Below are 20985 nucleotides of genomic sequence, written 5' to 3'. Positions count from 1 at the left end.
GATGTCTAATCTTAGAGGGTAAGGGAGCGTGGACTCCCCAGGGCTTGTCGTGCTCAGCACCTTGTTAACCAGACATCTCTCTTTCCATCTCTATTTCCATCTCTCTTTCCACCTTGCTTTCCCTCTCTCTCTCCCCCTCTCTGTCTTTCACTGTCTTGCTCATTCGCTCTCTCTACATCTCTTTCTCATTCTCTTTCCCTGTTTTCATTAGAGGGATAAATTAGTCTATCTGTCTGTCTGTCTATCTATCTATCTGTGACAAAACAGATTGTTTCAGTGTATTACAATTGTGTGCTTGCACTAGATGTGTGTGTGTGTGTGTGTGTGTGTGTGTGTGTGTGTGTGTGTGTGTGTGTGTGTGTGTGTGTGTGTGTGTGTGTGTGTGTGTGTGTGTGTGTGTGTGTATGTGTGTTTTGTCAGTTTAGGAAACCCCTGTCTCTGGTTAATGGGACATCAGCCAAGGTTAACACAGACTGGCAGCAAGGCCGAACATACACACACAGGCACACGCACACACAGACACACGTGCACACGGTAGCAGGTTTGTTTTCATTTTAAAATCTCTGGAGCAGGTCTGGTTGTCGGGTTGTAACAACCTCTCTAGCAACAATAGTTTAGTGTTGTCCATTTCACAGGTGAGTACAGGAGGACATGCCAAGCCCCACAGACTCCGAACAGTGTCGTATAAGTGCAACTCGCTATAAATTTCATACTAATTTGTGCATAACAGGCATTAGAGTTGATGTATTTCAGTTAACAATGCCACCGTATAAGCACAATCGGTAGAGGCATCATGCATGCATCAATTTAACCCCAGGTAATGGAATAAACTGTTGTGAGGCTCAGGTGTGGGCAATAACATGCACCACGTGTATAATGTGGAACATGAGTTGTTTTAATGAGACTTCCTAACTCTGATACAGTGTCTGCTCCATTTAGAACACAGTTTAGAACACAGAATTGAAGAAAATGCCCCATTTCCCCATGTTAGAGGAAGTGAATGGGTTCGTCCTTGGCTCATGCCCCTCCACAAAATGTGATGGAAATCTGTTTTTGAGTGGTCCTGCGAACTAAAAGACAAATAAATGGCACGGCAAACATCTCCTTGGTTGAGGTTATAATCTTCTAATTTATGTAAGCATTCATAGATTAGCATTATGTAACAGTTGCAGCATTCATATCTCTTCCTTTTAGGTTGTCATGCTGGGCCAATTAGGCTGCACAGTGGTACATTGGTAACAAGGGTCTGTCTGTGTGGAGTTTGCATGTTTTTCCCGTGTCTCCAAGTGTTTTCCCTGGTTACTCCACCGTCCTCCTTAATGAGACATGTAGACTGTGGTTAGGTTAACTGGATAATCTAAATTGTCTGTAGGTCTGAATAAGAGTGTGAATTGTTCGTCTCTTTATGTTGGTCCTCCGATTCCCTGGAGACCAGTCCAGGGTTTGCCCTGCCTTTTGCCCAATGTCAGCTTGGATTGGCTCCAGCTCCCGCCCTGACCATCAAAGGATCAGCAAAAGATGGAAGGGTTGTCCATTAGTCACTGCGGTGTCGTTACCTTTGGACCACAACCTCTATTGGAATCAGGGGCTTGAAACCTCAATAGAAACTCATGAAGGTAGATCAAAAGTCTTGAGGCCCGTATGACCAGAATCTGACAGTCTCAGCTCACATAACCATGACTATTTCTGAATTTGTGTGTGTGTGTGTGTGTGTGTGTGTGTGTGTGTGTGTGTGTGTGTGTGTGTGTGTGTGTGTGTGTGTGTGTGTGTGTGTGTGTGTGTGTGAACACGTCTACATTGGAATAGTTAATTCTTTCATAGCTTGATAAATGACATCTAATGAGTCTGACTCATGAGAAATTAGTGACGACAGAGCTCAGGGGCTGTGTGGGACTACAGGGTTTTATGCCGCTTAGTGCTGAGCTTTGAGGTTCCAGGATGCTGTAAAACAATGTGAGAAGCACTTTCTACTCATTCAGACACCGCTGTAATGAGAAAATACTCTTAATCCAGCTCACACATACACACACACCAACACACGCAGAGACGTATTTCTGCTGCTGAGTGGTTTCTTGGTGAAAGCATATTGCGAGAGAAGCAGTTTAAGGAGTGGCAATTATAGTTTTGGACAACGTCATTGATTTAAACTCCTGATTAGAGGAAAGGTGACAGAGGTGGTGCACACAACGGTGAGTGTTGGGGTGGGGTGAGGATATGGGAATGGCACACACACGCTTGCATGTGCACTCACACACGCAGAGCCTTATTCTTTCCATCATGGGAATTTGTTAGAATGGCATGGGTTCCCCCTTTCCTACTTCCATCTCTTTCTCTCCCGCTCTCCTTCTCTCTCACTCTCTCTCTCTGTCGACACACCTGACTGAAATATTGATGTATCCCAAGCACTGCTATTCATGCCTAAGTGGTTGTTTTTGTTTCAAAGAACGAGTGACACATGCACACACCAACACACACTCTCTTGCCCCCATGACTTCAGTGGAAAGACGTGCACCTCAGTTATAGTATTGCGGATGCGTACACGGACAGTTGTGGACACCGTTGACACAAAGTTGTTTGTTTTATGCTACTTGGAGGACGTGTTCCATACATGTGCAGTAAATTGGCCTCCATGTTTTCCAAACGTGGTCTACAAATCACATCATGTTGGAAATATTCATGCAATCGCTGTAATCTTTTAGAGTTGAATTGTTTTAGGCTGACTTCCTTACACAGGAGTTGTACAAATTGTGCATGTTTTTCAGCTCATGCACAATTGGTACCAGTATCTTACAAATTTGTGGGTACATGGATGTTGGCACAGAGCCTTGCATACACCCTCTAATGATGAGATTAACCTCAAGCAGGCCCTTCGGGGACCCTCGCAACTCACAAATGCAGACAATTTAGCACTCGTTTTACATAAATGTTTGGGAAACCCACAGTAACATCATCACTGCTACTTTACCTAAACCCAAACTTAACTTATATTTCTTATATTTCTTTATTCTCTTGTCTGCCTCATTCTGACCTGCCTGCTGCTGTAACAAGTGAATTTATGTTATTAGGAAATCCCTTTTTGTCCCCATGAGGAGGATAAGACCCAGATTCAGCAAGCTCATGTTTATTGCTGCTGCAGACAGGTCTGGCCCCCTACTCCTCAGAACGTCCTGAAACTTTTGACAAAGGTTTATCTAAGATTTAATATGATGACTGACAGAGGAGGCCCTCTTAAACCTTTTTGTTAGCAACCGAGATGGCTGCTGCTGTGTGTTCTGTTGAATTTGTTATTTAGACAATATTAAACCAACTGGTCAGACTGATGTGTTGTATACTGAAGAATGCTCAACTTTTGGTATTGTCCAAAAGTTCTGCGTTAATTGATAACGCCCCTCAAATATCAAAAATGAACAAAGAGGGGTCTGGCAATACTAGGCAACAACAGGCCTGCTTTTATTAGTCTAAAAGTCAGAGGTTATGATGATCAGCATTACATGGAACAGAGTTCAGAGTTCAACTTTAGATTACAGTAGTTTTTGATTGTGGAGGCAAAAGAGATTCTCTGTTTTGGGATCTAAACAAAAAAGGTTCATTTGAGTCACTCTGTTTTTGTAATTTCATCATATAGAGTCTATTACTGTTGCTTTCAACAAGTCGCGCCGAACCAATTATGTGGCTGGAATAGAGTTACAGCCACATCAGGTTAGGTTGACACACACAACACAGAGAGTAGTAGAAGCAGCCGGCAGCAGCACACATGCTAATGTTTGGGCTACTGCTGCAGTGCACATCAGTACGTCAGGAGCCGGAGTGAGATAAAAGAGAAAGATTATGACAAAAAATGTTAACAAAATCTCGAGCGGCAGCGTTACCGAAGAAGACAATGGACACAGCCCAAGGCTCAAAAGACGAGGACATTGTTGAAAAGAAGGGTCAGAGGAATTTAGTGTGGAGCTATTTAAAGTCCAACAAGAAGCAGAGTAGTGTGCACTGCAAATTGTGTCGAAAGAATGTTTCCACAAAGACAGGTAATATTTACCATCTGAAGTAGAAATGTAAAATAGTGATTTGATTTATATCGTGATATAGCGATGTCAACTGATATAAAAAAAAATTATCGTGATAAAACATTTTTCCATATTGCCCAGCCCTCCCCAACATCATTTTAAGTGTGTACAAGAAACTTTAGTTTTTCTGCTTAGGACATTCTTATGATTGGCTGACTTGATTGTTTCCATAGGGACCACCTTTAAAAATATTAACATGCATGCTCATATTGTAGCAGAATGTTAACAGGCTGAGTTCTATTATTCCTGAATTTTATTTCAGTCCCAGTGGCATTCGTCTCCCTGTACAGCAGGAAAATACATGCATGTGTACACAGATTCACTCAGAGATGCTCGTCTCTTCTGTGCTGCCCCTGTGTTACCGTTTAGCATATCCTATTAATATTAGATGAGAATCATTTGTATCTGAGCGCACCATTGACCTTAGTCTGCGGAGGCATGTAGAGTACATGTGTATATGTGTCTACACACTCAAGCCTTTGCTCTTAGAACCTGAAATAATGAATCTTACTGTGTAAGCAGAAAAGTCTGATTTTGATTTGATTTTCTTACCCAAAAATTTTAAGTAAAGACAAACATGTGAAGATAAACTGTGATTTACCACCAGTGGGTGGCTGTGGCTCAGGAGTTAGAGCGGGTCGTCCATTAACCAGAAGGTTGGTGCTTCGATCCCCGTCTCCCCCATTCCGCTTGCTGAAGTGTCCTTGCAACCCCAAATTGCCCCCGACGGCTGTGCCGGCAGTGTATGACAAAGTGTTCTACATAGATGTGTGTGTGAGTGGGTGGTTTCCACAATTGTACTTGAAAGTGCTTTGAGTGGTCATCAAGACTAGAAAAGTTTTTCCTTTCTCTTGTTGAGGGTTAGGGGCAGAGGATGCCGTCCCTTGTTAAGCCCTATGAGACAAATTGTGATTTGTAATTATGGGCTATACAAATACAATTTGATTGCTGATCGAAAAGCATTATATAAATACAAGTATTTACCATTTAAAGCAATAAGACTGCATCAGAAGCCAGAAGCCAAATAAAATTCTGTGCTGATGATATTTTGAAGAATATTGTGTTAAATGAGTTAGAAAAGTTATGTCACTAAGTAAAGCACACAAAAAACACATTCAGTTGTGCTGGCTGTGGCCGTTCGAGCTGTTCTTCCAGTGTCATCAGACTTACTGGCCAACCATGTTTGACCCAAGACAAACTGACTGTGGACACCTGACCTGAGCCCGTTTGGACCTGGCAGATCCCGAGTTCGGAGAGAAACTTTGAAATGATGTCTGGGTTCGGGTCGGGCCCAGTCACGTTGCCTCGACAGTCTAAAACATCATTCTTTCTGATCCTCATGCTGTGATCCAATATTCATTTCCGTGCCATTAAACTGGTATCACTGTATGCATCCAATACAGACTATGGCTAATTTTCTTTCGTATAATTATTATTATGTGGGAAAAATGAATTCCCCTGCAGAGAGCCAACTGAGATCATTCAACGCAGTGCTGGTCACCTCCCTGTCCAGTTGAGAGTAGGGTTGGTTCAGTGGTAGGGGTCAGGGGATGGAGACACAGGGCTGCAGATCCTCAAGCTGTTGGGCCCAGGTCTTTTTCTTGCTCTATCTTTGTTCTTTTCTCTCTTCTTGTTTTTGAAAGAAATATTTTTCTCAGGAAGCTTAGCCATGACGCTCCACTAGTACTACTCATAAATAAGTCACAGCTTGCAAGCCAACAAAAACATTTGTATTCTTACATAAGGATATAAGATTTGTTGAAATGTATAAACTTTGTCTCCCATTTTGAGCCTGATGAAGTCTGATATCTGCTGTGTAACAAGATTCATTTAAGCCGTAGAGTTAACTGCTTACTCTGTGTGTGTGTGTGTGTGTGTGTGTGTGTGTGTGTGTGTGTGTGTGTGTGTGTGTGTGTGTGTGTGTTCAGGCAAAGCTGGCGTCTACAAGCTGATGTCAGATTGTAATTGAGTAACTCTAGTTCCAATGCATCTCCATTAGCTCTCCCTATCAGTGTGAGCTCACTCTGAGCCTCTAATCCACCCAGTGTTGCTAACTCTCAAGGACTGACAGGGAGACTCCCACAGTCATACTTCCACTCTGAGATTGTTTGTCTCGTTTTAAACCTGTTTCTGTACAATACTATTTATATTAAATTGTAATGTCAGTATCATTTCATTGTTAAAAGTTGTTAAACAGTGTAGATAATACAAATTAATGAAATTAACAAACACTTGAAGGTCACTTAGGATTTCAAAAATGGTTCCGAAGACAGAGCTCCCATTAAGTAAACTGTACATGCATCATAATCTTTGACTCAGTCACTGTGCTGGTGTTCAGGGTCATAGTTCTGTTGCTGTTACTCAAATATGAATTATAAGAAAGCTTTCTCTCTCTCTCTCTTGCTCTCCTTCAGTCACTCTCAGTGGTGGTTGAGTAACGACCATTATGCGCCTGCATTTGTTTGTTTTAGATGTACAGGAGCAGGTGAAAGTTGGGGATCATTAAGGGGTCATGTCTTTCCCATATATAGTATATAGCATTACCTCCACACACTCATCCATCCATCCATTCATTCATACATATATATATATCATTCAGGTCTGGGTCGTGTTGGCAGCAGTAAACTGCCAAAGGAAAATGTAAGGCCATTGCACATGTTGTGCAGTAATGCATTAAACGTGATAGCATAAAATGGTGTGCCTTTCGGCATTCAATAAATTTGGTGTGTTTGTCTGTGTGAGTCAGCGTGCTTCCAAAATGGCGGCTGGCCACTCTAGAGATAACGCCCCCCCCCCCTTGGAATGTTTACGACATGTAGCGGGGGTCAGAGAGATAGGTGCTGCGATATGCATGTGTCTGTGTTGTGCCAAGTTAGAGAAAAAGTGTAGAGTGAAATGCAAAGAACGACTGTGAAGAGCATAACAAACTAACATTAACTTTCAAATAACTTATAACTAAAATATCACAACAACACAAATCAAACTTATAAACATCACACATAATCGAATAAACAGTCTTTGCTTAGCCTTGTATAATTATTAAGCCCAGTTGTGTTACCCGTCCGTGAAAAGGGGAAAAAGGTTGCTGTGCTGTTCGAAGTTCTGTGAAGTCGTCTTGCTGGTTTTGTGGCTCCTGCCTTTGTGGTTCTGTTGCTCAGTTGCTGTTTGAAGTTCTCCGGCAGGACATCGCGTCGCTGCTTGAAGGTTGGTAGAGCTTGGATTGGAGGAGGTTTCCTTGTTGAGGTGAGCTGGAAGCTGCACCTTTGAGCTCCTCTCGGAGAGAGGAATCGGAAAGAGGCTGGACAGCCTTCTCCTCTCGGAGGGATTGTAGAAAGATGCTGGACACCCTTCTCCTCTCGAGGGTGTCGTAGAAAGAGCGGTGTGCTCCTCTCGAAGAGGTGAATGGAAAGAGATAGAAGAGGGGGAGACCTGGCCTTATATTGGCCCGGTGACCTCACAGGTCATGGGGCCCAGAGTGACCAATAGTGGTTGACACTTGTGTCTCCGGTCGGTTTTCACACCTCTGTGTGACGTTGTGGCACCCTGGGAGACATGTAGGCCCGAACTGTGGTTCACAAATACCATGTCCCAACACACACTTCGTATGATTCATTTGCAAGTTATTTATGTTTTCTGCACCTGTGTTGTGCAATAGTAAGCAGACTTGATGTTGGCTAATTATTAATAATCATAAAATATGATTATTAAAATAATACAATTATTTATTAAAATAATACAATTATTAATTAAAAACGATAAAGTTATCAATTAAGAATAATGAAATTATTAATGAAAAACAATAAAATTATCAATTAAGAATAATACAATTTGTAATTATAATTTATAAAAGACAGGTATCAGGGAACAACAATCAATCTGTAAAGATCAGTCTCATAATCTGAAACAGTTCAATTAGAAATCTCAATATTTACTATTAATGATTATATAATGAACAGTGAAGGTTTTAAGTTCGAGCACTGACTATCATAATCCAGCTGTATTCACATACATATGCACAAATAGTCACAAAATACCGGTACTTTAATTACACTAGAATTTATTTAAGACAACAACATCAACGTCAATCAATGACTATTATCCCAACAAAATCCACTATATCAAAGATAAACCACAAGCACTTATCAAGATTTATAACACACATGCACATACCTATGGTATGTCTATGTGTGTGTGTGTGTGTGTGTGTGTGTGTGTGTGTGTGTGTGTGTGTGTGTGTGTGTGTGTGTGTGGATGTGTATGTGTATGTGTATGTGTAAGAGAGAGGAGGGGGAGTCAAGATGGCGTATGGTCAAATTCAAGATGGCAGTATAAAGTCACGTGGGTGATGTCGTATGGCCGAATTCAAGATGGCGGTATAAAGTCACGTGGATGACGTATGGTCGAATTCAAGATGGTGGTATAAAGTCACGTGGGTGACGTATGGTCGAATTCAAGATGGCGGTATAAAGTCACGTGGGTGACGTAGGTATGACCGAATTCAAGATGGCGGTATAGTCTAGTCTCTGCCCAGACATAAGCCTCTTAGTTGTCGATGTTCCGCGGTTGGTTCATGCGCGAGCGGCGCGTTCCGGGAAGACAAGTGGATTGGGTGCGTGGCCTCGAGAGCAGCGATCAGCTGATTTGCGCTGTGGCAGCGGGAATCAAGCTGCGGCCAGAAAATGGAGAGAATTGGTCTCGTTCTCCTTGGCGAAGTTTCTTGCCCTTCTGCAGGGATGAACAGCTGATGAGCAGCTGTGGTTGTGGATCTGGGAAAAGTCTGTGGAACTGCGAGTGAAAGACTTTTGCCGCGGTCTTTTCAAAATAAAAATCACGTAAAAAGGAAGTTCACAAAAAAGGGAAGAGTAAACTTAAGTTAAAAATAAAAATACAAACGTCTGGATGGTGGCTCCCCTTGAGCGGCTGGATCGTCTGGAGTAACCGGGAGAGGTTGTGGTCAAATCTTCAGCACACGGGAAAAGCAATGAGTTGCAGGGGGGGCTCCCCTATTTATTACCTGAGAGGTGTCCGGCCTCCCTCCGGGGGGGGCCGTGGGGTCTGTTGGCTCTCAGCCAATGGAAGGCCAGAGTTTAAACTCAGGCAGCGGTTAACAACCGTGGGGGTCCACGAAGGAATTTTGGGTGTGTTCCGCCCTCATGAAAGAAAAACTCTAGTCAGGCTTTTAAAATCCCATGTAGGCCTCTCCATTGTCCCTTGTCTGGGTTCGATCCCAACACCTTTATCCAGTTAAGCTTTCACATCATTGATGGAATTAAGCTGAATAATATTGTATTCTCTATCTTTTTCGGACCAAATTTGGACTTCCATGCACTAGGACACATCTCAACATTCAGAATGCCTTTTGTAGACATTGTCACATTGAAATGCACAGAGCTGGGACTGTTTACAAACAGTTCTCAAATCAAATACTCAAAATAAACACAGTAGCCTGACACATAGAGCTAGCTGTTGCTCCAATCAAGCGGCTCTCGAAAATTATTCCTGCTTCTTCAAACTTGATACCAGCTGTTTCAGCAGTTCTTCAAACTTTCTAACATCCTGAAATATGGCCTGTGTTGCAGTTTCAGCTCCTGAACCGAGCAGTGAAACCAAGTTTTTTTTTTTTTTTTCTCACTTAGTATACTGTAAGTAGCACCAGATCATCATCACTGAATGTTGACTCCATCTTTCTTTTCCGGTGGCGCAATTTTTGCTCTTAGAATTAGTCTGCAAAATCCTGTCACACTTAATGTGAATTGTCAGGCACGTCGAACTTCACCTCTGAATTATCCGCCATTTTGTGCCATTTATTTATGTAGCCATTGATGTGCAAAGGTCTTTAAGTTCTGTTATTTATGACAACACTGTAGTCATGAAAGTAATTGCTTGGATCTGGAAACATCACTCATCAGATGATCGGTCGGGTCGTAAACCAATTGCAGTTGGTCAAACTTATTTGACAGAGAAAAAAATATGAGCTGTGAAATTAAGACCCAAACTGGTCAAATTCAGTCACCCATAGTTTGTCTGTGCAGTGAGGGATTACTGAAGAGTCTAGATAATCTGGCCAAGATGTCAGCATCATTTTAACCTTTATCACCACAGTTTTTTTTTCCAAGTTGTGAGTACAAAGACTCATTACTGATGGACCTGGCTATGATTTTGATTGGGTATGATGAATTACACAAAATAATTGCTTTCTTTTATGGATTGGCACAAATGATGGCTCTCAATTTGTTTGACTTGATTTACTTTAAATGGGGATTAATTTGGGACTAAAATGTAAAGTACTTATTTAAGGAGGGCTCCACACGAGATAAGAGTAGGCCTGTCTGTAGATACTGTATTTCGCTGTGTGTAGTAGTGTGTGTGCCTTCAGTGTGTCCTCTTTGCCCCCGCATTGTTCCCCACATTGTTTTTCGTCACAAAAAGTCATAGCCTGACAAGGTGCTGCGTGCTGTAAAAATTATGCCTTGTTTATACGTATTTATTTCCCCTTGACAGTTTAATTATTTCTGGCCCCATTGGAGGAAACCACATAAAAAAACTCCCCATGTTCATACAGATTCTAATTAGGAATGCTGGGAAATTAAAACAGAGTTGTTTCGAAATGCTGTCATTTTTCCAGGGCCTCGTCCTGGAATTATGTCTCAATCAGCACAAGCGGAAATAATTACTTGTATACCTTCTAACTGCCAACATTTACCAAATGGCAAAGCAATTTACAGCCATCATGGCCCGAGAAGCAATCATTGGGCCAACTATAAATTCACAGGCCGACGGTTTGGAGAGCAACATTGGAAGGAAGGGTTATTGTGGAGAATTAGAGTGAAAAGGTAGAGATCTGTCTTTCTAACTGTGCATAGCATCAGTCTCTGTTCCTTGTTTTCTATTCTCCCTTTCTCTTTCTCCATCTTTAATCCCTCTCTTCTCTTCACCAATCATTCTCTCCATTTTAACTCTTTTTCTGCTTCCCGACCTTCCCACTTATGTCTGCATCTTTCAGCTTTTACAGTGAAACCGTGGTACCAAGACACACACACACACACACACTTCCTCTCAAATGGAAGCAGCATGACGATTAAGTGATTATTTCCACACACACCATTAAACACACTCATTGCAGGGCACAGACATAGACAAAAGCACAGATAAAAACATGAGCACAGACACTTTAACATCCGCACACACTGGCTTTAAAGTAATTACTCACACACGTCATTAGACACAGACACAGATGAAGTGGAGTGTGTTTATGTTCTGTGTATCTTGTCGTGTGAACTAATGTGGTCCCCTTTACTCTTTGGATGCAATAATATCACCCACCTACTATGACAAATGGACAGATTCTCACCATAGAACAGCATAAGGAGTAAAACAAGCACCAGGCAAAAGGCTAAATTACAAAATGTTATCATTTACATTAATAGATGCCAAAAAACACTTGGTCTGTTTCTTCTATTTCAGCAAAACTTTGCCATGCCAAATGTTCCTTGAGAAACTATCATAGTTAAAATTTATTTTATTTTAATTTATTTTTTTGTAGTCATATGTGGTTTGAATACCAGCAGTATTCAGTATTTCATCCGTCTGGGTTTAGTATCTCACCAGACGCACCCTTGAGTGTAATAATAATAAAAATAACAATAATAATGATACTAATAAACTTTATCTATACAGCACTTTTCAAAATACAGTAAAGTAAGTGCTTCACAATAAGCTAGGATAGCAAGAAAAACAAATCAAAGAAAAGAAATAAAAGAAATAAACAGTGCAGATAAAATCAAGCTTCCTGGGAGAACTACACGAACCATAGTACCAAGACTCAGTAGAAGTCAAGTAGACGTCTTGACCATGACCTTGCTATTTAGTTTCTTTAAATATTTAAGTGAAGATCAATAGTGTCACGCTCTAAAGGATTCTGCTAATGAGATTTAGTCTGTTGATGAAGATTTGGAGTTCTTGTTCACTGAGCATTAACCAAATTTCTTCATCATCACAGAAAAGTGGGAAGTCAGCTTTGATATAAGGCTGTGTGATGTAAGGATATATATTGCATGTCGTTGAAAAATGTTTCTTATTATGCTCTCCAGTTTTTTGTTGGGCTGCAAATCACTATTTATTGAAATATTTTCCATTATTTAGACGATGCTCTCTGCTCTTCCAAACAGTATGAGTGAAGGAAATTTGCATAAAGGTAACACAAACAAACATTAAGGAGAGAGAACATGACACAGAATGATGTAATTTTGTACAGGAGAAAGACTCAAAACGAGCAAAGACAAAACAAGGAGCTTGTACCTAAGAGTCTGAATGTACTTGTTGTTAACTATGCATACGCATATGCAAAATAGCTGCTTTGTTTATCCTGCTTCCATTTGGTGCATAGGTTTTGCACATCCTCAGAAATGAACGTGATGCGTACGCAAGATGCAAAACCCTCGAGGCAATAGCGAGTCGTTGTCTTGGTATTAACATTAGCTGATCTTTGTATATGTTTACCGCACGCAAATCTCCGTACGCGTGGTCAAACAGCTAATTTAATGTGGGCCCAAGAGAGAGGCTACTCTCTCACCTACATGTCTGAGTAGGTTACAAGAAATGTCTGCACACCAGTGCAGGCTCCCAGGCACAGGCCCTTCTTCAGACAAACGTTACCTTGGAGGTAATTAAAAAGTTTGTAAGAGTCTCGTCTGGTGTGTCTTGTCCTTTGGTTTTTGTCAGTTCTTGTACAGCAGCTAGCATCAATTTAGAAGTTTCTGTTTTCGTATACTTTCAACACATTTCAGTAGTCCAACTGGTTATTTGTTAACAATCGTTAACGAGCACATTATACTCAAATTATATTAAAATGTTGCCTTTTCAACATGAGGTTGTTTTTCACCCCTCAACATTTTACATTTGACAAACTTTCTCTATAGTACTACGCTATGGCCAAACTCTGTCTAAATGACCTAAAACAAATTATTTATCTTCTAAAATGTCTGACTTAGCGGTCAATTTACTTTTTGGATTTGTGATGTTGAGAAATGAAACTGGTCTGTTTAACTTGAACCTACTGACTGTTAGGTCAGAGAGAAATACCTGTAACCTACACGCATAGAGACAACTGGCACTAATCAACTATGCACGCTTACAAGTTTTATACTGACAATTGATGTTGAGGTTATATTTAGTTTAATTTGGTCGTCCTTGAAAATCTTTTTTTTTTATATATTGGCTTACCTTTCCTCTTAACTCGTTACCCCCCCTCCTCTTCTACTGTTTTACCCCCCCCCCCCCCCATCTCCTGTATGCACACTCTCTCTTACCGTCTTTATTAGTAGTGATATTATTCACTTGGCTTGCACCTCAGTTTGAATAAATTGAGTGTTGAACTATTGGAGAGAGGGGCTTATTTGGCAGGCATACATTTGTGTCTGCATGTGTTGTGCGTGTGTGTTGCGTTGACAGAGAGACGGCAATGAGAGACGACTAATCCCAGTGGAATAGCCCACTCATGTTCTGTTTGAGAGCAGCGTAATTAAAAGAGTGCACCTCTCCGCAGTCACCTATTTCAATACAAAACACTGCTTTATTCAGACATGCACGCAGCAGGACAAGCACACACGCACACACACACACACACACCGTGGAAAAACTCACTCTGTATATAATTACATCTCAGTTCTAATTTATCCCTGGGAATATATCAAAACCTGAGGATGAGAGGGAGGGAGAGAGAAAAGAGCACAGTGAGGTTCAGAGAGGTCATAAGGTGAAGTGAATGAGAGGCAATGAAGCCATGATGATAAAATAATTGATATTTATATTTATTGTCAAATATCTAAACATGCTACATTCCTGTCTGTGTTCTTGGATTACTGGCAAGAATTTACTGTGACATTCCCTTAACTTCATCTGTTTTAAATATTATGAAGGCTGATCTTTCTTATTGACTGTCCCTCCATCCAACAGCTGCATTGCAGAAACACCACGTTAGGATGAATGCAACTTTAACTTAACTCTGCACCATAGACTGCACATGAAAACACAACGTCCAGCACGCTAACAATAAAAAATCGACGGTATATTGTCAGTCTTCCATGGAATAATTCTAAAGTAGCTCTGGAGCATCAACGCAGGCCAAGCAAGCAGGCCATCCCAAACACGCATGTTCCGACCGGGCACTGCGATAGTTTGGAAAAAGAGAGGCTATGGACATAGGCTGGATGTAAATTCTACACACAGACACATGCACACCCATACACACTAACATTTTCAATGCTGACATCCAGCATGTCTGCCCTGTCTGTCCACGTTTGATGAGGTTACACCTCAGTCCAGCCCAGAGCCTGCCCCTTTTGCCCGTCCCCTCATGATGAGGTCAGGCCTTTCACTCTATGTTGAGGCGCGGTCCAGCCAACCTTCAGTCTGACCACTGACAGGTTGGCGACCACAGCTGACCCAGTGTGTGTGAGAGAGTGTGTGCACAATGTCTATGATCTTTGGTTTCAACTGAAATTTGATGCATGCAGCATTTATGAACTAAAATATCATAGAAAAAAATAAAACAATAACCTGTAAATATAATTTTTGAAACAAAGTTACATGAAGTGTTTGTAGTAGGTCTTTTATTAACCAGTCAAATAGTGAAAGGATGTGTAAGTTTAAAGGAGGTTAATGATCTCTTTTTATAAACGCTGAGGTCACCTTCTCCACATGACTCTCTTTCTCACCCTCCTTTTGTCACCTAATTATACACATATTCCCCCCTCTCTCTCCCCTCTCGTTCTGTATCTGTCTGTATCTCTCTCCCTCACACACACACACACACACAGACCTCTGTCTTCCTAACTGTGAGTCCTGGTTGACCTTTGTATGGAATAACAGGGCTGTCACATGTCTCTGTGTTCTAAAGAAAACACATCATACATCTTCTAAGATTAAAAGCTTGCATGTGACTCTGTGTGTGTTTGTGTGTGTGTGTGACTCTGTGTGTGTGTCAGTATTGTCATCTGTGTGGTTAAGTCATGTTTGAATATTGTTATATTAATGTTTGCCCTCGTTAAACTGCACAATTGTCTGCAAGGAAATCTGTTACACAGTAACACTGAATTCAGTTTGCATATACAGTATGTCTCGGAAGGATTGGATTGTGTGTGTGTGTGTGTGTGTGTGTGTGTGGGGGGGGGGGGGGGGGGGGGGGGGGGGGGGGGTGGGGGGGGGGTGTATGTGTGTGTGTGTGTGTCTTCCCCTTACCCTCCTCCAAAGGTTACCCAGACAGAGTTTTGGTGACAGGCTCCAGAAAGCCCCCTAAACCCAGCAGCTTTCCCAGCAGCTGGTGTTCTCTCCTTGGCCTTGATCACCTTCACCACCCCTTGCTTCCCTTGAGGTGTCTGTGTGGACTCACACACACTCTCACACACACATATATATATATATATATACTGTATATGTATATGTATGCACAGAATTTGGGCAGTCTTATAACAAAAACTACACCATCTCAAAATGTTATCCAGTATGACGGGCAAACCATTAATGATTTATCTACCAATTGTACGTTTTCCCAGCATCTGCTAACTTTTGTATGTTAGTGTTTTTAGTGCAAGACTGCAAAAAGTTAATAATTTGACCAAATTCACAATTTCCACCTGTGCATCCACTCATTTTCTATCTGGATGTGTGTTCTGCAAACAGTCCAAAGCCCCTGAGTCCAAGGCAGAGAATTGTTTGTGGAAGATGAAATACTGAAAACCCTCATTCAGCTGCAATAGCAATCGAGTATGTTTAGTCTGCACATATGCACATGTGAGCACAGGACCTTGTGTGTGTGTGTGTGCGCTTGACTTCTGATGTGTATGTGTGCTGTACTCATTTTAACAACATTTTAGTCTGTGCTTCCTTGGGTTATTTCTGAATTGAAGATTTAAGGCTCAGTTTCCAGTCACAGTTAAAGTGATGATTCAGTATGAAGATGAGGTGTTAGAATAAACACTCGGTTCAAAATTCATGGCATTTATCAACATTTGTTTGTCAGTAGTCTCCTTAATAAACACCTGCATTCAGGGAGTCATTCATACATTAATAATTCATTAAATAATGTTAGTGGTGTGGATTTGAATTTGCTGCTTTCTGCTGTTACGACGACCAGATCTTCCACGACACTTAAGACTCATCTATGCTGCCTTTCCAAATGAAAAGAAATATGTCAGTTTAAAATGACTGCCTGCGTTCTTCCATGAGTCGTTAACATTGGCATGGCTGTTAAGCAACACATCCAGCAGAGGGTAGTGGGTAAAATAACCTCATGTAATGTGTTTCCCATTAATTATCTACACTGTGGCAACCCCCCCCCCCCCTTTCTAATTTGTCCCAACATTGTTTCATAGCGAACCCACTTTTTTTTTTACACCTCTCATAATAACATGAGAGATTTCTAACTTGATTTGCGCAGCGCTATCTACTATTTTATATGCCACGGCTTGCTCACACTGTCACAATTCCGTCTGCACAGGCTATGCTCGTGCTATGGTCCATAATGTTTGTACCGTCCACGCAGACACCCACACCTCAATGTATCAGCTGCTTTTGTGGCGTGCAATGCATTTCTTTCTCTCACATGAGAACACATATTTCACTCTTTAGTCTGTGTACCCTTCACTCTGAATATGTTGCACACGAGCATGACCTTTCTGCATGTGCACCTGCGTTAACGCCATGATTGTATTAAATCTGTGGCAAACATTGATATAGATGCCTGAAGTTTTCTTACCAACTGGGAAAGTCTCTCCTCGAAAACCTTCGCCATATTTGAAATCTCCTCCTAGTTTCCTATGATTGACCTATTGGCTACACTGCCCCCTACAATTTCCTGTGGTACTGCCCCGTTTCGTCTGTTTCATCTAAATCCGTAAGCTTCCAGAGGACGTGCGCAAATACGGACAAAATCAACGTGGGGCTCTGACAGAATGCTCCGTCCATGTATATATACGTATCTAACATTGAGCATAAATGAGCCTTTAGTCTTTAAAGCAGCACACATGGGAACATAGATAAAGACAGTCCATCACTCACACACAGCCTGAAATGAACTGCAGCTAAAGTGTGGTGTTTATCTAATGATACCGTGGGACTGCACAACCCTCACTGCTGTTTCACCAACTGGTCAATTAGGTGACAGCAAAGTCTTTATCTCACGTGTTCTCCCTCACCCTCTTTCCTCTCTCTCCCGCTCCCCCACTCTGATGTTCCTCTGTTTCTCTCTCTCTGGGTTCAGTCTCTGATTTGAGGACCAAGTAGGAGGTCTGAGGTCAAATTGGCCTGTGTTCTGCTGTACCTGCTGACAGAGCTATCAGATAACTTAGCTCCATCGCTCCCGCCCCTGCTGGCAGTGTAAACTCAGCGTGTGGGTGTGTGTGTAAAAATTTTAGGTTCTTTAATGTAATTGGATGTCATATATGAATGTTTATTGTTGGGATGATTTTTGAATTTATGATGATTTAATCTTGCATGCTTTATAGATGAACACGCACACTCATCAACACACAGACACACACACACACACACACACACACACACACACACACACACACACACACACACACACACACACACACACACACACACACACACACCAAGTCTCTGCTGCAGTTGGCTGTGAAGTGACCAGAGTCCAGAGCTCCCTCTGTTGGCTAGTAGTGAACTGCAATCTCTCCCTCTCTCCGTCTCTGTTTCCCCCCTGTGTTGGCAGCTCTCTCTTCCTTTACAAAAGCCAAGGTCAGAGTTGTGTGTTCTATGAATTTTTCAATTCTTAATATTTTTACCTCTGGTTTGGTTTGCAGTGTTCAGGCTGCTGTGTTACACGGAGTTTGTGATACAGCCAATAATTACTCAGTGAATGTGATTCTTAAACATCAGTTTTTATAATGTCATATTTGTATGTAAATTACATTTGATTTTTAAATTAAAAATATAAGCAATTAGGGTATTGATAAAACTATTGATAAAAATGATAAAAATTCAGCCAACTCAATTCTCTTTCATTTTACTTAGTTTGATCAAGTATATTCTGACCTTATTAAAGTTCATTGAACCCATCTTATAAAACTTCTTTGAAAATTAAGCTTTATCCAAAAAGCAGTTTTTACACTGATTAATCAATCTAATTTAACCTAATTATCATTAAACGTCCATACAAACAAGAATTAAGTGGCAGTTGATCGTCAAAACAAAAGTCACATTTGTGTTATTTAGTACAGGAGCTCGGTTTGCAGTTGTGTGACTGACACACGTGTGTCGATGGGGGGCCTGAAGTCAGCTCTTAAGTGACCACCTCTTGAATTTGTTCAGACCAGCGCAGACGCACACACACACACACACACACACACACACACACACACACACACACACACACACACACACGCGCGCACGCGATGTCCTGAATGAACTTGCCGTGGCCTATTGAGTGATGTGATTGATGTCAGTGAGAGTTGCAATGGATAATTCTTGTGCAGATGTCAACAGGCTGCCACCACAGGGTCAAAACACTCACACAGTCACAGACACAAGACAAGTGAGAGATCAGCGCTAACTGCACTACACACAGCCCAGTCACACACACACTGTTATTAATTATCATGGTATTCTACATTTTGAGTTTGTTTTCAATTATTTAGTATTTATTTAATGCGCACATACATCATCACACAAAGCTTTAGCCTGACTTCTACTGAAATAGGTGCATGTTGAAGAAGTGTTAGTCGGGCTTGTCCACTGTGAGAGAGAGTGGCCTAAAGGGGTCACTGTCAACATTCACACCGACCAAGAGCCAATCAATTGCCGTGGGGAGGGATGAGTGGGCATGGGGGTCAGAGACAAAAAGAGAGGAAGAGTTCTTGTTGTTTTGAAAGTGCAACTAAAATCCAGCGACAGTTCCTGTAGATTCAAAACAGACGACTGAGAACTTTCAGCAACATATGTGATGTATTGAAAAATTTTTAAGAACACAGCTGATTATACAGTAGCTTTGTGCGTGTGGTACAGGACTTTAGTGTCTTCCATATTAACATAGTAGAAAAAAAGCATCGCTAACAGCAAATATGCACCGTGGCACTTGATCGATAGATCTCATTGTTATGTCTTTTAAGTCTTTTTATCAAACACATCACTGCTCCAACTAAACCTGTCAATCACTGTCTTCTTAACACAAACATCATACATGCACAGATTTCACACTGTGAAACTCTTTCACACTGTGCCACATCATTTTTCTGCAGTAAACTGCCCCTGCCATTAAACTAGTGTCATGTTTTTTAATTAAAATGATCGTTGTTGTGTTTATTTGTATTTCAGTCCTGTAATTCTTTATATTTTACATATACATATATGTGTGGACGTTCCATGAGCAAATGTTATTTGAAACAAAGGGAGATGAGAGGATGTGGAGGTGAAGGAGAAGATGCTTGAATGTGTAAAATGAATCTTCCACAAACAGATAATATATTTTTCAATATATGTTATGTTGAGTTAAATATTAAATATGTGTTCCTGTATCCTAAGCTTTCTGCACATATACAGTGTGTGTGTGTGTGTGTGTGTGTGTGTGTGTGTGTGTGTGTGTGTGTGTGTGTGTGTGTGTGTGTGTGTGTGTTTGTGTTTTGTTTGTTAGAGACTGAGGTTTTTTGGTAAAGGATTTGTTTGCCCAGTAGTGACGGCAGCATTGATTCACACTCATCTTTGTCGATGCTTATAAGCCTCTGGATACATCATAACTCTGTGTGTGTGTGTGTGTGTGTGTGTGTGTGTGTGTGTTCATGTACATGTACACGAACCTCTTCTGTGTTTACATGAGTTTGAATACATGTGCATCTGTCTCAATCTGTGTGTGCGGGCGTGTGTGTGTGTGTTCGTGGCTCTTTTGTCTGTCTTTAAGATGCTTCTAAAATTAGAAGCTGCTAAACTTTAGGTTATTGTTAAAATAAATAAAGACGGGTATTATCCTCATATCTGTTTCTCTATTGTGTGTCGTTGCTTCATATTTCTCTTTTCCAATTTTCTTCACAGTTGGGTTTACACAGAACAACTTAAATCTGCAATAAATTTAAAATGTTTTGTTTTGTGTATATTATAGTGGATGAGTATCAATTAATGTGTTTAGTGTATATCACTGCTGTAGATTCACAGCTTCAGATTTGCACATCCTACAGTGAGTCACATCCATTTTTGTTGTCACTTTAAGAGAGTTACCCATTTGACTGTGTGTGAATGTGTGTGACGGAACGAGAGAGAAAAAACTGGTTGTAGTGTTGTACACACACAAACACACACATCAAAGCAGAGATTGGTTTCAGGAAATGTTTTATTATCTGTTCGCCTCCAAAGCTGCTAATCACAACCACTCTCCTTTCATCTTTGCACCCCTCTGATTTTCATTCTCTCCCTCCCTCCCTCCCTCCTGCACACTTCTCTTCACTTCTTCATCCATCCATCCACCCTGTGTGCATGGGTGTCAGAGTGTTGGTCAAACGGCAAGGAATAAACATTTGGAAAGAAAGAAAGAAAGCATGGTGGCGGTGCAGATCTGAGTCTCCCTCTGGGTTTCCCATTTTCCTGAGACCCTTCCCTGTCTCCTCCCGTTCTCAGTCCTCTGTCTCCTCCTCCCTCCGAGGAGCGCCGAGCAGATTCCGCTGGAGGAACCCTCTTTCACTGACAACACACACATTCCGAGGTGTTAGAAATATTGGAAAATACCGTGGAATACTCAGCCTGCTGATTCTGAGATGGCGGGGAGCTCGACAGAACAGCAAGAGGCAGGAAAAAACCTTGTCCCAATCATTCCCAAATCATTCCACAACAAAGAACAAGGGCCCTGGAATAGCCATAATCCTGTATTTTACTGCTGAGCTGTGATGGGCTCTGCTGTGCTGTGCCTCAGTGTGTG

The 20985-nt window shown here is 41.4% G+C and overlaps 1 protein-coding gene across 1 annotated transcript in view; it reads left to right on the top strand.

Moving 5' to 3' along the window:
• Positions 1–20985, top strand: part of esrrga (estrogen-related receptor gamma a) — a 142062-nt gene that overhangs the window by 46456 nt on the left and 74621 nt on the right. The gene's annotated exons all lie outside the window — the stretch shown is intronic.

This window comes from Hippoglossus hippoglossus, chromosome 3 (genome assembly GCF_009819705.1).
Source record: "Hippoglossus hippoglossus isolate fHipHip1 chromosome 3, fHipHip1.pri, whole genome shotgun sequence".
NCBI classification, from domain to species: Eukaryota; Metazoa; Chordata; class Actinopteri; order Pleuronectiformes; family Pleuronectidae; genus Hippoglossus; species Hippoglossus hippoglossus.
This window is presented reverse-complemented; position numbering and strand designations above follow the sequence as displayed.